This window comes from Symphalangus syndactylus, chromosome 2 (genome assembly GCF_028878055.3).
Source record: "Symphalangus syndactylus isolate Jambi chromosome 2, NHGRI_mSymSyn1-v2.1_pri, whole genome shotgun sequence".
NCBI classification, from domain to species: domain Eukaryota; kingdom Metazoa; phylum Chordata; class Mammalia; order Primates; family Hylobatidae; genus Symphalangus; species Symphalangus syndactylus.
Window position 1 is genome coordinate 35,058,100 of NC_072424.2, and position 19,895 is coordinate 35,077,994.

Genomic DNA, 19,895 nt, shown 5'->3' on the forward strand with positions numbered 1-19,895 from the left:
TTCAATAAATGGTGCTAGGAAAACTGGATATCCACATGCAGAAAAATGAAACTAGAGCCGTATCTCTCACCATATATAAAAATCAAATTAAAATTGGTTTAAAAGACTTAAATGTAAGACCCAAAACCATAAAACTACTAGAAGAAAACATAGAAGAAATGCTTCAGGACATTGGTCTGGGCAAAGATTTTATAAAGAAAACCTCAAAGCACAGGCAACAAAAGCAAAAGTAGACAAATGAAATTATATCAAACTAAAATGTCTCTGCATGGCAAAGGAAACAATCAACAGAATGAAGAGATCACCTGCAGAATGGGAGAAAATATTTGCAAACTATTCATCTGACAAGGGGTTAATATCCAGAATATACAAGGGACTCAAACAACTCAACAGCAAAAAACAAACAAAAATCCTCCAATTAAAAAATGGGCAAATGAGCTGAATAGATATCTCTCAAAAGAAGGCAGACAAAAACCAACAAGTATATATTTTTAAATGTTCAACATCACTAATCATCAGGGATATGCAAATCAAAACGATAATGAAATATCATTGCACCCCAGTTATAGTGGCCAATATCAAAAAAACAAAAAACAACAAATGCTGGCAAGGAGGCAGAGAAAGGGGAACTCTTTCTGCAGGCGGGAATGTAAATTAGTACAGCCATTATGGAAAACAGTATTGAGGTTCCTCAGAAAAACTAAAAACAGAACTACTATATGACCCAGCAATCCTTCTACTAGGTATACATCCAAAGGAAAGGAAATCACTATGTCAAAGAGCTGCACGCCCATGTTTACTGCAGAACTCTTCATAATAGCCAAGATATGAAATCAACCTAAGTGTCGATCAACAAGTAAATGGATAAAGACAATGTGGTATATATACACAATGGAATACTATTTAGCCATTTAAAAAATGAAATTCTGTCATTCATGGCAATATGAATGAGCTCGGAGGACATTACATTATTGAAATAAGCCAGGTACAGAAAGATAAATACCAAATGTTCACATTCATATGTGGAAGTGAAAAAATGTTGTTCTCATAGAGGTAGAGAACAGAATAGTAACCAGAGGCAGGGAAAAGGAAGGGGGAGAGGGATAACCAAAGGTTGGTTGACAGATTCAGAAGCACAGCTAGATAGGAGGGATAAGTGCTAGTGTTCTATAGCACTATAGGGTGACTATAACTAACAACAATTTATTGTACTTTTTTTTTCTTTTTCTTTTCTTTTTTTTTGAGACAAGGTCTTGTTATGTCACCCAGGCTGGAGTGCAGTGGTGCCATCGTCTCTCACTGCAGCCTTAAACTCTTGGACTCAAGTGATCCTTCCACCTTGGCCTCCAGAGTAGCTGGGACTACAGGCATGTGCCAACATGCCTGGCAATGGTCTCAACTATGTTGCCCATGCTGGTCTCAAACCCCTAGCCTCAAGCAATCCTCCTGCCTCAGCTTCCCAAAGTGTTGGGATTACAAGATTGAGCCACCAAGCCTGGCTCTGTATATTTTCAAGTAGCTAGGAGAGTGGATTTGAATGTTCCCAGCACAAAGAAATGATAAGTGTTTGAGTTGATACACATATTAATTACCGATTTGATTACAACACATTGAATATATATATCAAAATATCACTGTACCCCATAAAATGTACAATTATTATGTGACAATTAAAAATAATAAGGGCCAAAAAATACTGTCAAATTATATACAGGCAAGACAACTGTAAAATCCTCAGTAAAAAAAACTAGAAAGATTTTGACCCTAAATAATTCAAAAGCATCTTTAGGCTCCTGTTGCACTTCAAAGCAGCCAACACTGACTACTGGAGAGGGTACCTTAGGAGGGTTCCTACAAGAGGTACTCAGGGAATTCCAACCAGCAGATCACGGCTCTACATCAAGACATCAACTAGTAAATGCAAATTCGTGTGTTTTGGTGAAAATATTTATGTATGTATTATTTTATACTACTATTCCCTACATTGATGTTTTACCTAACAAACCAATAAGGTTTCATTCTGATTGCATGAGACAAAGAGGACTTCTTGTTTTTTTTTTTTTTTTTTGAAATGGAGTTTCGCTCTTGTTGCCAAGGTTGGAGTGCAATGGCGCGATCTTGGCTCACCACAACCTCCGCTTCCCGGGTTCAAGCGATCCTCCTAAGTAGCTGGGATCACAGGCATGTGCCACCACACCCGGCTAATTTTTTTTTTTTTTTTTTGTATTATTAGTAGAGATGGGGTTTCTCCATGTTGGTCAGGCTGGTCTCGAACTCCCAACCTCAGGTGACCCGCTCACCTCAGCTTCCCAAGGTTCTCGGATTACAGGCATGAGCCACCGTCCCTGGCAAGAGGACTTTTAAGAACATAGAAATGAAGACCCAGAAAAAAAAACACACCAAAATGCTGACTGTCAGGCCTCGAGCCCAAGCCAAGCCATCATATCCCCTGTGACCTGCACGTAAACATCCAGATGGCCTGAAGCAAGTGAAGAATCACAAAAGAAGTCAAAATGGTCAGTTCCTGACTTAACTGATGACATTCCACCATTGTGATTTGTTCCTGCCCCACCTTAACTGAGTGATTAACCTTGTGAAATTCCTTCTCCTGGCTCAGAAGCTCCCCCACTGAGCACCTTGTGACCCCTGCCCCTGCCCACAAGAGAAAAACCCCCTTTGACTGTAATTCTCCACCACCCACCCAAATCCTATAAAACGGCCCCACCCCTATCTCTCTTCATTGACTCTCTTTTCGGACTCAACCCGCCTGCACCCAGGTGAAATAAACAGCCGTGTTGCTCACACAAAGCCTGTTTGGTGGTCTCTTCACACGGACACACGTGACATTTGGTGCCAAAACCCGGGCAGCTAGCATTCCAATTTCTGTCCCTTACGGCCAGTTTTTCTCCTTCTCATCGATCACTCCCACCTACTCTCGCACTGAAACTTCCACCTATCAATATCTTCCCACACAAGGCAAATGGTTCTTGGACCAGGGAAAATATCTCCTTCCAGCCTCACGGGCCCATTCTATTCTATCGTCATTTCATAACCTCTTCCAGGTAGGTTACAAGCCGCTAGCCCGCCTCTTAGAACCTCTCATTTCCTTTCCATCCTGGAAATCTGTCCTTAAGGAAATCACTTCTCAGTGTTCCATCTGCTGTTCTACTACTCCTCAGGGATTGTTCAGGCCCCCTCCCTTCCCTACACATCAAGCTCAGGGATTTGCCCCCGCCCAGGACTGGTAAATTGACTTTACTCACATGCCTCGAGTCAGGAAACTAAAATACCTCTTGGTCTAGGTACTAGATACTTTCACTGGATAGGTAGAGGCCTTTCCCACCAGGTCTGAGAAGGCCACCACAGTCATTTCTTCCCTTCTGTCAGACATAATTCCTCAGTTTGGCCTTCCCACCTCTATACAGTCCAATAACGGACTGGCCCTTTATTAGTCAAATCACCCAAGCAGTTTCTCGGGCTTTGGGTATTCAGTAGAACCTTCATACACCTTTCTGTCCTCAATCTTTAGGAAAGGTAGAACGGACTAATGGTCTTTTAAAAACACACCTCACCAAGCTCAGCCTCCAACTTAAAAAGGAGGACTCTGTCAAAGATAGAGGCCAAAAACTCACCAACCAAGCAGGTAATTACACTGAACCCCTTGGGCACTCTCTAATTAGATGTCCTGGGTCCTCCCAATTCTTAGTCCTTTAATACCTGTTTTTTTCCTTCTCTTATTCGGACCTTGTGTCTTCCATTTTGTTTCTCAATTCATCCAAAACCGTATCCAGGCCATCACCAATCATTCTATACGACAAATGCTCCTTCTAACAATCCCGCAATAGCACCCCCTACCACAGAATCTTCCTTCAGCTTAATCTCTCCCATTCTAGGTTCCCACGCTGCCCCTAATCCCGCTCGAAGCAGCCCTGAGAAACATTGCCCAGTATCTCTCCATACCACACCCCCAAAAAATTTTTCCTGCCCCAACACTTCAACACTATTTTATGTTATTTTTCTTATTAATATAAGAAGACAGGAATGTCAGGTCTCTGAGCCCAAGCCAAGCCATCATATCCCCTGTGACCTGCACGTAAACATCCAGATGGCCTGAAGCAAGTGAAGAATCACAAAAGAAGTCAAAATGGTCAGTTCCTGCCTTAACTGATGACATGCCACCATTGTGATTTGTTCCTGCCCTACCTTAAGTGAGTGATTAACCTTGTGAAATTCCTTCTCCTGGCTCAGAAGCTCCCCCACTGAGCACTTTGTGACCCTCGCCCCTGCCTGCAAGAGAAAAACCCCCCTTGACTGTAATTTTCCACCACCCTCCCAAATCCTATAAAACGGCCCCACCTGTATCTCCCTTCGCTGACGCTCTTTTCGGACTCAGTCCACCTGCACCCAGGTGAAATAAACAGCCTTGTTGCTCACACAAAGCCTGTTTGGTGGTCTCTTCACACGGATGCGCGTGACACTGACATTAATCATTTATAAGTGAGTTATTATTTTTTCCTTCATATGTTCTTGGTTTTTCCTAAAAGTATATGTTACCTTTATAAAAATTTAAGCAATAAACTGTTTTTAAAGCAACTATCTGGGCCAGGAGCAGTGGCTCACACCTGTTATCCCAGCACTTTGGGAGGCTGAAGCAGGAGGATCACTTGAGGCCAGGAGTGTGAGACCAGCCTGGGCAACATAGTAAGACCCATCTCTACAAAAAATTTTAAAATTAGCCAGAGTATGCTGGTGCATGCCTGTAGTCTCAGCTACTCAGGAAGCTAAAGTGGGAGAATTGCTTGAGCCCCGGGGGGTCAAGCTACAGTAAACCATTATCACGCCACTGTACTCCAGCCTAGGCAACAAAGCAAGACCCTGTCTCAAAAAAAAAAAAACAACAACAAAAAACTATTGCTGGTGATGGTAGTAGAGTTTAAAATGGTGACAAAAGTGATGACGATGGTGTAATGTGATGTCCAGGACAGGTGGCCCAAAACAACAGGCTCAAGGGAGATTTGGCATTTTCTGGATAAGCCCTTAAGGGGTTCCTTAATCTCTATGGAGGGAACCAGACCCGACCAGCCCTCAGATGCGTAAGACGTGGAGCCCAGGCACTGACTTCCAGGGACTTGCGCCAAGGCAGGTGAGCCCAGGACTCCACTACGGTTACATTACACACTTCTGGATACCTAGCCCTGCCTGGGCACTGAGGGGAAGAATATGAGAAGGAAACAAAATTTAACCTTTTCTAGACATAGGCACAACCACTGGCAATCATGTATCAATTATCTCATTTATTCCTCGATACGACTGGTCAAAGCAGCAAGTCCACTCTGCTGACCATACTCTCTTTTGGGAGGGGACAGGGCTGTAAAAGTTCATTTTTTTAAAAAGTGTTTTTTAATTTCTTTCTTTTTTTTGAGACAGAGTCTTGCTCTGTTGCCCAGGCTGGAGTGCGGTGGCACCATCTCAGCTCACTGCAACCTCCACCTTCCAGGTTCAAGCAATTCTCCTGCCTTAGCCTCCCAAGTAGCTGGGATTACAGGCACCTGCCACCATGCCCAGCTAACTTTTTTGTATTTTTAGTAGAGACAGGGTTTCACCATGTTGGCCAGGCTAATTTTGAACTTCTAACCTCAAGCAATCCACCTGCCTCGGCCTCCTAAAGTGCTGGGATTATAGGCATGAGACACCACGCCTGTAAAAGTTTAAACTGTAAAAGCAATATGTGCTTATTGTTAAAAATAAATAAATATAACAGTACTGATTTGTGTGGAGTAAAAGCATCCCGTTCCCCAACACTACTCAACCCCAGCCAATTCTCCAGAGGTAGCCCCTGGTAACAGTTGGGTGGGTATCCACTCAGCCTTGGTCTGTGTGTGTACAAACAAACAAAGTAAATATGGCTGAGTGATAACTAGATGCACAGGTAGATATCAAGGTATGGAACCACAGAATAGAGTTGTTCCCCAAGATACTTGCACTGCTCACTCCCTCACCTCCTGCAAATGCCATCAGGTCTTCTCTGGCCAACCTATTCAAAGTGCTGTTCCCCAGACCCCCCAACTCATAATCCCTGTATCTGCCTCACTCATGGTTTCTTTCTCTCCAGGGCATTTTTCATCATCTGACATCCATATGTCATGTTTTTGGGTTTTAAAAATCTGTCTCTCTTCATAAGAATGTAATTCCATGAGACAGAGGACTTGTTCCCTGCTGTATCCTAGTACTTAGAACAGTGCCTGGCACACAGTAGGCATTGACTAAATACTGGTTGAAAGAAAGGAATGAAAGAAAAGAGGGAGAGAGAGGGAGGGAAGGGAAGGGAGAGGAAGGGGGGGAAGGAAAAATGTAGCACTCTAAATGCAAACAGGCCCATACTATACATATTACACAATTTGCTCTTCTCTCTTAATAATATAGTGACATTTTTTTTTAAATCATGGTACCTCATTAATGTGAAAAGCTGCAAGGTATTCCTGTGAATAGATGTCATCATTTACTTAACCCACTGCTTCCTTCCTGAAACTCTGTGTGGGCAGTAAGTGGAGAAAGGGGCAAAATAAGGTACTCCCAGTCCATGGCTCTTGGCAATAAGCTTTCCCAAATTTCAGTCTAGGAAATTAACTGTTAATGGATCAGGGCATGCAAAGTTACCCTCAAGAGACATAAAGGAGACCTGGCTGGAGGTGAAGAAAAGATGTGTTCATTGGATGCCAAAGATCGGTGAAAAGGGGATGTCACTGAGGCACACCGCGGTGAGGCCCATGGGAGCAGAGCCAGGGAGATGGTGGCCTGCCAGCCCCAAGTGTTGGGTCCTCCTGGCAGGCATTTCCCTGTTGGTGAAGTGGCCTGGGCAAGGCTCAGAGCCCACGGGCATTGAACTCCCAGACTGTGTTCTCAACTTGCCAGGCCTAGAGCAAGTTCACCCAGCACTCAAAGAGCTGCTGCAGGGGAGAAGGTGCCAGGAAGTCCATCTGACAGAAAATTTCTCTTTGGGAAACAGTACATTGACTTCTGATTTGATTCATGAACCTTTGTGGACTTGATTACAGAGAGCCAGGGGCTTCCAGTCCTATCAACTCAGAGGTGACACAGAGGAGATGAAATTTGGGGCCAGCTCAGGCGAAGGCCAGATGTGGGCAGGAGAGGACTCACTAAGGAAACCAGCCCCTCAGGCTGACCTGCCTAGCTCCTAGCTCGCAAAGCCATTGTGTTGAGTAAATGAGGTCAGAGCTGTGGGTCTTGGGGCTCAGGGCCTGGTACACAGTAGGAGGTCATTAAACAGTAGGTATTTCTTGTTTATTATTAGAAGTTTGAGGAAGGTGAGTAATGGCATAGGGCAGGTCACACAATGGTGACTCACGCCTGTAATCCCAACACTTTGGGAGGCCAAGGCAGGAGGATCGCTTGAGCCCAGGAGTTCAAGACCAGCCTCGGCAATATAGTGAGACCTCATCTCTACAAAAAGTTTAAAAATTAACTGAGCATGGTGGCACATGCTGGCAGTCCCAGCTACTCAGGAGGCTGAGATGGGAGGATCCCTTGAGCCCAGGAGGTGGAGGCTGCAGTGAGACAAGATCATGCCACTGTACTCCAGCCTGGGTGACAGATTTGGACCCTGTCTCAAAAAAGAAAAAAGAAAAGGGAGGGAGGGAGGAAGGACGGAGGGAAGGAAGGAAGGAAGGAAGGAAGGAAGGAAGGAAGGAAGGAAGGAGGCAGGCAGGCAGGCAGGCAGGCAGGCAGGCAGGCAGGCAGGCAGGCAGTGAGACGAGATCATGCCACTGTATTCCAGCCTGGGTGACAGAGTAGGACCCTGTCTCAAAAAAGAAAAAAGAAAAGGGAGGGAGGGAGGGAGAGAGGGAGGGAGGAAAAGGAAAGGAAATAAATCAGGAAGTGTAAGTCCTCCAGGTTTTTCTTTCTTCCAAACAAGGAAGGAAGGGAGGGAAGGAGGAAGGAAGAAAGGAGAAAGGACAGGAAATAAATCAGGAAGTGTAAGTCCTCCAGGTTTTTCTTTCTTCCAGAATTGTATTGGTTATTCCAGGTCCCCTGAGGAGGAATCTACATTTTTCCAAGCTCTCCAGGCAATTCGTAGGCCCTTAGAGAACCACTGCACTATGCCATATCACACCTCTAAACTCTGCTCCCTTGGCCTCTCTGGCCCTCTGACCTTTCCTGATTCTCCTTGTACCTCTCCCACACCTTCTTCATGGTTTCATTGTGTCCACCCTGTGATATTTCAACCACTGTCACGGTTTAAGTGACACCCACTGCTGACAACTCATTGTAGCCCCGATCTCTCTTCTGAGATTCAAGCTCACATGGAATTGCCAACCCAGCGTCTCCCCGAGGATATCTCAGGGCTCTTCTGACACACCCTGGCCAAAACTCAACCTATCATCTTTCCCTCCAACCCCCGCTTTCTGCTTGGGGTCCTGATGGGTTCACCATCCTCCCAGTCACCTGAAAACCTGGCACCAGGAATAATCTTGGATTATTCCCTCACCCTCACCACCTGCATCATTCAATTATCAGTGCTGCCAAACACAACTTTTTCTTTTTCTTTTTTTTTTTTTTTTTGAGATTGGGTCTCACTCTATCACCCAGGCTGGAGTGCAGTGGCGCAATCTCAGCTCACTGCAACCTTCGACTCCCAGGCTCAAACGATCCTCCCACCTCAGCCTCCCAAGTAGCTGGGACTACAGGCACACACCACCACATCCGGCTAATTTTTTATATTTTTGTAGAAATTGTGTTTTGCAATGTTGCTCAGGCTGGTCTCAAACTCCTGGACTCAAGTGATCCACCTGCCTTGGCCTCCCAAAGTGCTGGGATTACAGGCATGAGCCACCACACTCGGCCGAAGCACACCTCTTAAATGTGTTTCAAACGTGTTCCTTCCTCTCTTGGACCACATCTGTAGATCAGGCTTCAGCATCCCTCCCCTAGACAACTTCACTTCCTTCATAAGTGGTCCCCCAACTTGTCCCTCTTAAGTCCATCCTCCACAGGGTAGCCAGCGCGATCTTTCCAAAAAGCAAATCTAAAACTTTCAATAGCTCCCGCTGCCCAAAGACACCTATGGTCTCTGTGGACACTAGTTCATTCGTCATCTGCTTTCATTTTCATGGCTGAACTAAATGTTTCACTAGGTGGTGATTTGTTCTTGGCAACAAGATGATCTTTTGTAAATGAGTGTCTCACTGACCTTGCAGAAGTGAAAGTTTACTATACCTTTATAAACAGCCTTGGCTAATGTACTAGCAGGACTGCTAAAAGAGCAGTGACTGGAATTTTCATAGTAAACAATGCAGCATCTCCTGCCCTAATTTCCCCAGCACCAGGGGCCTTCTAGTTAGAATTCCCCAGGCCCACACTTTCTAACATCTCTCTTTCCTTTTCCAGTCCCACGCTGGTCAGTTACAGCCTCCTACGTCCCAGCTGTGTGTTCCTCGTGAAAAGAATAAGTGAGTAAATGAGAAGTTATTTTAAAGGATGTGAAGTGGGGAACTTCCTCTGGAAAGAATATCTAAACACACACTTGATGTTTCTCTTTTTTTTTTGAGACAGAGTCTTGCTCTGTCGCCCAGGCTGGAGTGCGGTGGCACGGTCTTGGCTCACTGCAACCTCCGCCTCCCAGGCTCAAGCGATTCTCCTGCCTCAGCCTCCCAAAAAGCTGGGATTACAGGTGCCCATCACCACACCCGGCTAATTTTTGTATTTTTAGTACAGACAGAGTTTCACCATGTTGGCCAGGCCAGTCTCGAACTCCTGACCTCAGGTGATCCACCTGCCTCGGCCTCCCGAAGTACTGGGATTACAGCTGTGAGCCACCTGCCTAGCCTGATGTTTCTTGAGTAGACTGAGATAGAGCTAAGGCCACAGGGTGGTGAGGTGGATGGGGAGAGGGGGCTGTCCAGAGAGAGCCCCAAGGCTGGCCTGAGGCACCTAGAGTTGAGCACACCCCTGTCGGTGGCCCTGGGCATGCATGCTTCCTGCCCCACTCACTACCCTATGTATGGGGCCCTTAGGGTCCCTGGGTTTTGAAGTAGCTGCCCCAAATTAATAGCCCAGTTAATAAATGTCAGAGTCAAGGTTTGAACCCAAGATCTGCCTGTCAAGTTCACTCCCTTGCCACAGTGCCAGGGGTGACTCCCTCTGTTCCCCACCAGCCCTGCCCTCTCTGCGGGGCTGGGGATCTAAGCAGGAGGACTTCCCCAGACAAACTTTTGGGTCTGAGGGGCCAGACCCTGCAGACTCAGGAGTCTAGAGTGAAGAGAAGCCCAGGGGCAGATGGCCCAGGCTGGGGCAGGAGGGGTCAGAGAGCAGAGGCCTCAAGGAGAGTCCACACTCCACTTGACAAGGAACAGGAGCCTGGGCACAGAGAGGGATAGTAACCAGCCTGGGGATGCAGTCCATGGCAGGTAAGAAACACTCCCTTTGGAAGGCCGAGGTGGGCAGATCACACGGTCAAGAGATCGAGACCATCCTGACCAACATGGTGAAACCCCATCTCTACTAAAAATACAAAAAAAAATTAGCTGGGCTTGGTGGCGCATGCTGTAGTCCCAGCTACTTGGGAGGCTGAGGTGGGAGAATCGCTTGAACCCCAGGAGGCGGAGGTTGCAGTGAGCCAAGATCGTGCCACTGCACTCTAGCCTGGCAACAGAGCAAGACTCTGTCTCAAAAAAAAAGAAAAAAAAAAGAAAAAGAAACACTCCCCAACTCAGTTCATCCAGGAGACCTCCTGGGAGAGGTGCAAAAAGAAAAAGAAAAAGAAAAAAGACTGAGCCTCCGGGACAGATGGGGGAAACCAAGGCTAAAGTGACACTGACAACAGCGGGGTCAGGGCCAGACCCAGCTCTCCCAGTCTCTTGGACACCTCTCCCTCTCCTCTCACCTCCCCTTCCTCCTCTCCCACAGCCCTCCCCTGGCCTCACTGCCCCAGGCCTCACACTAGGCTGCCCCAGAGGCCTTGGGGGATTCCCAAGCTGCAGACCACTCCAGCCAGATTCATCAGCACCCCTGTCCTCCCACCTCCCACCCTCACCAGCTCCTAGGCCAGAGGCACGCTGGCCCCACAGTATAGAGGTCTGAGAACCAGAGGACCAGGGGCCCTGGGTTCTAGACCTCCACCTGCCTCAACTTGCCCTGTAAATCTGGGTAGGTCCCTGCTCCTCTGTGAGCCTCAGTTTCTCCTCTGTGAACTGACAGAGTTGGACATGACCCCAGACACTCTCCATTCCTGAGGCACTAGGCGTGGCTCGCGGCTGTCCGCAGTCTGTGAATCTGGCAGGGGCTGAGGTATCCCAGGGCTAGCCTCTGTGGCACAGGCACCTTAGTGAGCCTTGGAGAGGCCACTCAGGCCACACCCTGGGGCAGGGCCCAGTGGGGCCTCCTCAAAGCCCCCAGTGCCTCCCAGTGAAAAACAATGAATTTCATTCCAAATAAGGGAACTACAACAAAGTTCCCTGCCACGGCCCAGTTCCGGCTGGTTTATGTTAGCTGGACAAGACTAAACAGACCTTCACATTCCCAGTAGTAAGCACTGAAAATGAAAACGTGCCTGCTTGTCTCTGGAGCACTGGGGCAAGGGAGAGGCCGGTGCTCCCCTGAGGCCTCCCAAGAGGCTCAGCAGACCTGGGGGCTGCTAGGGAGGGCTGCTGGGGAGTGAGCAAGACTTCAGCAGGCAGCAAAGTGGGATGGGCACCGGGTGATGGTGGCCACGGTGGCCTGGGGAGGTGTCAGTGGAGAGGGGCAGGGGGTCCTTTATGTCATAGAGGTGGGAATGTGACAGGGAACCAGAAATGAGAAGGTAGAGGGAGAGAGAAAGACAGAGACAGACAGAGACGCGGGGAAGGAGTGAGGCAGCCAGAGACGAGAAGACCCGAGGGGCCCCCACCACCTGCCTTGACTGGGAGGCCAGGAGGGAGGGAAGAGGGGAGAGAAGGGACCCAGCTACTTCCTGGACAACACACCACCTTGTTCCCAGTCCCCCTCCTGCCTCCCTCAGTGTGGACACAACTAGCTTAAGATAAGAATTTAATTATTTACAAAACAGACACCTGAAGCCCTCCCCTTTCCCACACAAGCCTCTCTCCACACATACCTGCCCTCGAGCCCAGCCCAACCCTGCGGGCACTGGGGAAACTGCCAAGCAGCACAGCTCCCATCCTTTTTATGTTTGTTTGGCAGAGACAGGGTTTCTCCATGTCACCCAGGCTGGTCTTGAACTCCTGGGCTCAAGCAATCCACCCACTTCAGCCTTCCAAAGTGCTGGGATTCCAAGCATGAGCCATCTCGCCCAGCCAGTTCCCATCTCACTCGGAGGGACAAGGAAGTGCCCTGCCCAAGGTCACCCATCTGTGGCTGGCAGAGCCAGGACCAATGGTCCCCACAGCTTTTGAGTCCTGTGAGTTGGCTGCACAGCCTCAGGCCACACTGTCACTGGTCAGCCTTGCCTCACGGCTACACACAAGTGGCTCCATCTCCTCCATCAGCTCCTTGCCCACTCCCAAGAGAAAGCCCCTCTCTGTCCATCCAAACTTCTCCACCATTCTTCAAAACAAACCCCTTCTCCTGGAAGTTCTCCCTGATTCCATTCAGCCTAACTGACCACTCTCTCCTCTGACCTCTGACCTCCCTCTGCCCGAGTGATCAGCAGCACAAGTTCTATGAGGGCAGAACCATGTCTGTCTCCAGAGCCTGGCACAAGGCCTGACACCTAAAGAGCACCCAAAGAACATCTGTGCCATCAATGAATGAATGAATGAAGCAATGGTTCCATCTTGCTCTTGTCTGGGCCCCAGAGCCTGGTATTCAGAAAATGTCATTTCAACAGAGAACTAACTGGATGTGGCTGCGGCAGCCCTGAAGAGCCCATAGAAGAAAAGTTTGAATTCCCCAGAATCAGCCCATTCTTGCATTAATTTCAAAACACAGTTGAGTGACTACTGTGTGTGCCAGGCACTGGTGGTGGTGATACGGCAGTAAGCAAGAGAGACAGTAAAAAATACAGACAAGCAAACAGGCCTGGCAGCTAGTGTGATCAGTGCAAGGATGGTGAAGCCCAGGGCAGCCAGAGAGGGACAGCAGAAGCCATCTAACCCACCCGGTGGTCAGGGAAAGCTTCCTAGAGTAGGTGAAGCTAAGCCAAGACCTGAAGGATGAGCCCAGCGATGGCAACCATAGCTAATATTTATTATGCTTTTATTACTAGTCAAGCATTACCTCAAATAAGGAATTAGGACATGGAGAAGTTAAGCTTTGAGGCCCAGGGAGCCAAGACAAAGTCCAATTCCAGGGTCTATGCCTTGGCTACAGTGCATTCTATCCTGCCTACCTTTCCTCTTCCCTCCTTGCACCCCAGGTCCCCTCAGATGCTGCTGGAGAATTCCAGAGGCCTGCTGGGCTGCACCAGCGTCAGCATGTGGGTTGGGTTTCCATAGCCCAGTGGGACCCCCAGGCCTCTCAGCCTCTCAGGTTCCATGGCCAGGCCAAGAGAGGGGGTCTGGGGGTCCCTGCAGACCCAGAGCTCCCCCTGTGTCCCTGGGACAGACTGGCTGGTGCAGAAAGTTCCCCCTCTTCTCAAGTGCCTGAGTTTCCTGAGCTGTAGGGAAAGGACTCTATCCCAAAGATGTCATTTCAGAGCACAGAAGAGATTGCCCTAGGCCTGGAAAGCATGTCCCCCACTCACTCCTGTCCTGTCGCCTGTTTTGGTAAAACAAAGAGGGCCTCTGAGATGGTGAAGTCCACCTGCAGCAGGGTGGATGGGGGCTAAGAGGCCAAGTCAGGAGCACCCCCATTCAAGGCCCACTGGCAACGGTGTGACCTGGGCAGTGGGAATGGGAAACAGCGGCGGGGGTGGCCTGGAAACATCCAGGAAACAAGGCCAAGACCACCTGCCTCAGAAACTTCTAGGGGAGTCTTGAGCAACACCCGGGAAGGAAGAGGGCTTCCCAGAGCTCAAAGCCCAGGACAAATGGAATGGAACTTTTTCTTCCCAGCAACTTTAGCTCTCCAAGAGAAGGATCCACATTGGAGGTAGCGAGAGAGAAACAGAGGAGGGGTGTGGGTGGCAGTCCTATATAAACACAGATGTTTCTCAGGCAGGGGTCAGCCCAACCAGGGGTGAAAGACAGCCCCTCTGGGTCCCAGCCCCTCAGCACAGCACAAGGGAGACAGCTGGGCCCCTTCAGAACCCGGCTTGCCACATGTCTCTGCCCACTGCCTGGCCTAGGTAAGAGCTGGCCTACAAGGAGGGGAGCTGTTGGCCCAACCTGGCCCATCTCCCGCTCCACAGAGCCACATGCCAAGCCCCAGGGACCCAGATTTAATGTGTCCCACTCGATGTGTGCTCACTCTCCCCAGGGGCCGCTCAGCACATGTTAAGATCCAATTGGCACTAATTGGACCAAGCTGGCAGTGCCCAGGGCAGCCTGAGTCCTGTCACCATGGATTTGACTCACCAAGCAAAGCAGTGGCCGTGGGTGTCTACGGAGCCCACCATTAGTGTCATTTTGGGAAGCTCAAGTGAACATGGATGGTGCTTTGTGAGTCAACATCACTGTCCGGCCAAAGCTTGCAGCCAGAGACCTAGAGCTTATAAGTGACTTACCCACAAACAGTCTTACACCCAGGCCAGGGCTGGAGCCTGGGCCTCCCAGGTGTCAGCTCAGAGGTTGCTCTACCGGCCCCTTCAACTGCTGGTGGCCCCAGGAAGTCTCCTCTAGAAGAGGAAGGAGGTTCTAGCTCTTCCCTTCCTCCCAGGGTACAAGACCTCCACCCTGATCATCAAACCCCACCCAAGGAGAGAACCTCAACCCAATTCTAGAATACTGAGCTCCAAAATGGACTCTTGACCACAAGACTCAAACACAGTCACAAATCCTGGACCCTGAAATGGAAACCTGCCCTCCAGGAATGGAACCCTCATCCTCAACCTGGAACCCATACTCCCAAATGGGAACCTCAAGATCAGCCCAGAATCTTGCCTGCAGAAATAGCACCTTCACCCCAAAATACCACCTCATGCCTCAGGAACTGAGAACCTTAGCAACAGACAGAAAACCTCCACTTTCAGAACAAGTCCTGAATCTTGGGGAGGGAGCTCTCTCTTCAAAAGCCGATCCAGCCTCTTCTTATACAGAAATGGGCCGCACAATGACATTTCGTTCAATGACAGATCACATATAAGACAGTGATCCCATAAGATTATGATGGAGCTGAAAAATTTCTATCACCCACTGATGTTGTAGCCATGATAACATCATCGTGGCCGGGCTGGTCTCGAACTCCTGACCTCAGGTGATCCACCCACCTCGGCCTCGTGCTAAGGAGGTGAAGCTAAGCCAAAGCCACCCAAAGTGCTGGGATTACAGACATGAGCCACCGCACCCGAGCCTGTATTTGATTTCTTTAACACGACCTCAACTTGGGGATCAGATGAGGAAACCCAAGATCCCTAAAACAGCTTCTTTCACATTTTGCCGTGAAGGAGGCAGGACTCCCTCATGCATGAAGAGCCCTAGTTTCCCGGCGGGCTGCCCTCTGAGGCCGAAACTTTCATGTGAGTGGCATTCTGCTCCCTCATGACCTATCCCAACTGCTTCCTCCAACCCCTGGGCCCACATCAGGGTCTGCATGTCTGGCTGGTCTCCTCAGTCCCACAGATCTGCAAACGCCAGCCTCAGAAAGGGAGAACCCCTCCTGCCCCTCTCAGGCACTGGCTAAGCCCTCTCAGCCCTCCAAAGAGGGGGTTTCCTGCATGGGACTTGCGGAGGGGTGGGTGAGAAAGTCTGTCCACCCAGACAGGGCTGGCACTCCATTGAGTCCAAGATCTGCCTTTGTCCCTCGGGGCTGGAAGAGAAGTCAGGGCGCTCAGAGACAGAAAGAGGTCCTGGCTGTATCCTGAGGATGAGAGTTAAGAATGGATGTCACCCTAATGCTGATTTAAAGAGGCCCCATGAAGAGACCCAGGAAGAATCTGAGCAAGATTTGGAAGATCAGACTTTCACAGTCCTGTGGCAATTTGGACCCAGGGTCTCCTCTGTAAAGTGTGCTGTGAATTCTGTCATGGGAGAGGAGGGGGGTTGGTTACATGCTTTTCAAATTCGAGGGACCTGACCCTGTAAGAAGTCCCCAAGCCCAGGGGCAGAGACAAACAGGCATTTCCTCCTCTCCCCACTTTCCCAGCTGTTGCCTGGTTCTCAGCCACTCTTCCGCATTCTGTTTTACTACAGGGCCATCCATCCAGTCCCTCTTGCTTGTCCATCCCTTGACAGTTTTATAATTTAATAAGTGCTGAGCCCCAGGGTGGGGGTCTGGGGCTTTGATCTCCACTCTGGGAAAGCCAGAGCAACCTTGGCCTGTCCCAGCTGATTTATGGCCACCTTTCAGGGGCATGCATGTGTGTGGCTGGGAACTGGCACCCACGGGGAGGGGAGCCACCTGAGAAAGCCTGGCTAGGGCAGAGCTGCAGGTCCCTGGCAGAGAAGAAGCCAGGTGCACATCACACCGCAGGTGCTGCCTCTGCCCTCCTGGGAGCCACCTGTGACAGGCAGAGGGGACATTAATAATTGATGGTGTCCCAAGGGGTAGGGATGGAACCACAGCTCAGAGCCTGCCCAGCCTGCTCACCTGTCTCTCTTCCTGGCTGTAAAACCTCACACCCATGGCAGGAACACAGGTCCCAAGTGTGCACACCCTGACCTTCCACAGAGCCCCCAGGTGCACGTCAACCACTGCCACAGACGTCAGGATTCAGAGATGGCACAAGCAGCTCCCCAACAGCTCCCTCTCCTGGACCCACCTCCAGAGCTTCAAGTTGACCTTCTAAAGTATCTCCCGAGTCAATCTGCTTGCCTGCCCAACTCTGACAGACGCTACACCTCTCTCCTTGCATAGAGGACTGCAGTGGACTCCTGCCTGGCCCCTCTCCACCCCTCCCCATCTCTTGCCCCAAGAGCCTACTAGCACATCTAAGTGATCCTGTCACTCTTCTGTTTAAGGCTCTTCAATGGTTCCCCTCAGGCGTCACGCTCCAAGCAGACGAGCATCTGCATCACATTTGGGGCCAGCACTTGTCCCCCCTCAGGTGTTCCTCTGGAGTCAGCTTCCAGCAGCTCCTAAGAGCATCATCCTGCAAGGCTGGAGCCTGGGGATCTTATTACTGCTTGGTCCAATCCGGCTGTATGACCTTGGGCAGGTCACTTTCCCACTCTGGGGCCAAGGGGACCTGAGATGAGAAAGCAGGTAGGGCAAAACAATCTCCATGATACATTTGGGTTCTGATGTTTGAATCAGTGGCCACTGGCCCTTCCACCAGGCATCAGGCACAGGCCTGACTTCGTGCCTGTGCTTGTTACCTGCCAGACCTTCTCCCCTCGGGAAGAATGTGTTTAAAGGAACATTAGCTGGAAAGAGCAGGGCAAGAAAAGGAAAAGAAAGCAGAAGTGGGCCAGGCACAGTGGCGCACACCTGTAATCCCCAGTACTTTGGGAGGCCGAGGCAGGCGGATCACTTGAGGTCAGGAGTTCAAGACCAGCCTGGCCAACATGGTGAAACCGTGTCTCTACTAAAAATACAAAAATTAGCTGGGTGTGGTGGTGCACACCTGTAGTCCCAGCTACTTGGGAGGCTGAGGCATGAGAATCGCTTGAACCCAGGAGGTGGAGGCTGCAGTGAGCCAAGACTGTACCACTACACTCCAGCCTGGGTGACAGAGTGAGACTCCGTCTCAAAAAAAAAAAAAAGCAGACAGCAGACGTGAAGGAGGAGGAGGAGGAGGAAGAAGGGAGGACCCTCCTGCCAATAAGGACCAACTGAACTGGACAAGGCAGGGCTGTGAGTATATCAGGGTAGAGACCATGCCCAGTACTCACCTCTCAATTCTCCATACCCAGCACCATGCCTAGCTCAGAGCAGGCATCAATACATGAAATGAATCAGCTGGAATATCCTTACAGCCTCATTCTACCCTGATCGAGCCAGAGTGCCTTCTCCTCTCCCTCTCAGGGGCACCTGGACACCCATACTTGGACACACATACTCTGGACTGCCCCATGTCCTGGAGAACAACAGCCTCTCAGCAGACACCAGGCAGGGGCTGGGGCAAGCCAAGTGGGAAGGATGAAGGTGAAAGCCAAGAGCATGTGGACCTGCCATCATCTTAATCCTAGCAACCTCACCTGTCAACATTCTCCCTTTTCCGTCCTCATCCCAACCGCTGGAGCAGCCAGGATGGCATTCTAGGGCAACAAGGCTACAGAAGGCCATCCGGGTAAGCCAGCAGACATACTTCCCTCTTCTAACCCCCCATCCCAAGAAGGGTCCTCTCTCCTCCTCCTCCTCCCCTGTCCCCACACAGTCTGTGACCAGCAATGTACTTCCACGGACAGAATGAGTGAGAAGGGGGTGGGACACCTCTGAGAGGCAAGGAAGCAGCTACTTAATGATTTTCTGCTGAAAGTTCCTTGGCCAGGAGGGCTGGGGCGACTCTGGCCAGGGCTCAGCCCTGCTGTACCCGGCAGCAGCTCTGAGCCAGTCCTGGGCTCCTTCTCCTAAGAACACCCTTCATGTGGCCTCCATATCCAGCTCAACTGGGGTAGTACTGCCCCCTCTAGGGTGCTTTTTAAGATACAGAAGAGCTGGCTGGCTGGACATGGTGGCTCATGCCTGTAAACCCAACACCTTAGGAGGCTAAGGTGGGGGGATCACTTGTGGCCAGGAGTTTGAGACCAGCCTGGGCAACATAGTGAGATCCTGTCTCTACAAAAATTAAAAAATTAGCCGGGGCTGAGAGCAATGGCTCAAGCCTGTAATCCCAACATTTTGGGAGGCCAAGGTGGACAGATCACCTGAGGTCAGGAGTTCAAGACCAGCCTGGCCAACATGGCAAAACCTCGTTTCTACTAAAAAATACAAAAATTAGCCAGGCGTAGTGGTAGGTGCCTGTAATCCCAGCTATTCGGGAGGCTGAGGCAGAGAGAATTGCTTGAACCCAGACATGGAGGTTGCAGTGAGCTGAGATCGCACCAGTGCACTCCAACCTGGGCAGCAGAGCAAGACTCCGTCTACCAAAAAAAAAAATTAGCTGGGCTTGGTATTGTGTGCCTGTAGACCAAGCTACTCAGGAGGCTGAGGTGGGAGGTTCGCTTGAGCCCAGAAGGTTGAGGCTGCAGCAAGCCAAGGTCATGGCCACCACACTCCAGAGCCTGGTCAACAAGGCAAGACTCTGTTTCTTTAAAAAAAAAAAAAAAAAAAAAAACAAGAAAAAAAAAGATACAGGAGAGCTATTATTTTTTTAATGGCACATCGGCATTTGGAGCGGCCAGTGGCATTTAATCGGCAGGGGCCAAGGATGAGAAATGAACAGTTGATGCCTAACATGCTAGTAGCTTCCCATCTAGGAACTGAGGCCAACCCCTACTCATTTTCAGGTCACTTCCTAGAGAAACCTTCCCTGATCCCCAAGACCAAGTCAAGGTCCCCCCTTATAGCTCCCTAGTTTCTCCTTCAAAGCCTTTACCCAGAGATAATTGTTTGGGTAAGAAATTAAAGAAATAGTGGAGCCGAACTGTTAAAGATAGCGGGGCCTCTGGCCTCCAGGAGGTGGAACGTAAACACCCCACCCCTGTGGAGCGTAACCCCCCCACCCCCTAAGTGTGGGCTGCACACAGTGACTTCCTTCCAAAGAATGCAATGGAAAGGGAGGAAAGTGTAACTTTAACTGCACAATGGAGAGACCTGACAAGCGCTCCCTCAGCCAGGCGCTCAAGGTCAACATCAACAGCAATGAGTCATGTTGACAGCATGTGCCGTTGATATGATGGGAAATGGCACTTTACCTCTGTGGTCTTTCGCTCCAAAACCTAAAACCGCAATCTAATCATGAG

General features: G+C 49.7%; 1 protein-coding gene and 1 long non-coding RNA gene across 2 annotated transcripts in view; one reads left to right on the forward strand and one right to left on the reverse strand.

The window, feature by feature from the left end:
- NEURL1 (neuralized E3 ubiquitin protein ligase 1) overlaps positions 1–19,895 on the reverse strand; it is a 96,341-nt gene that overhangs the window by 65,624 nt on the left and 10,822 nt on the right. The gene's annotated exons all lie outside the window — the stretch shown is intronic.
- Positions 7,231–13,027, forward strand: LOC129466588 (uncharacterized). The gene is made up of 3 exons (XR_008652171.2): positions 7,231–7,287; positions 9,406–9,467; positions 12,655–13,027. It is a non-coding gene; the product is annotated as an uncharacterized lncRNA (long non-coding RNA).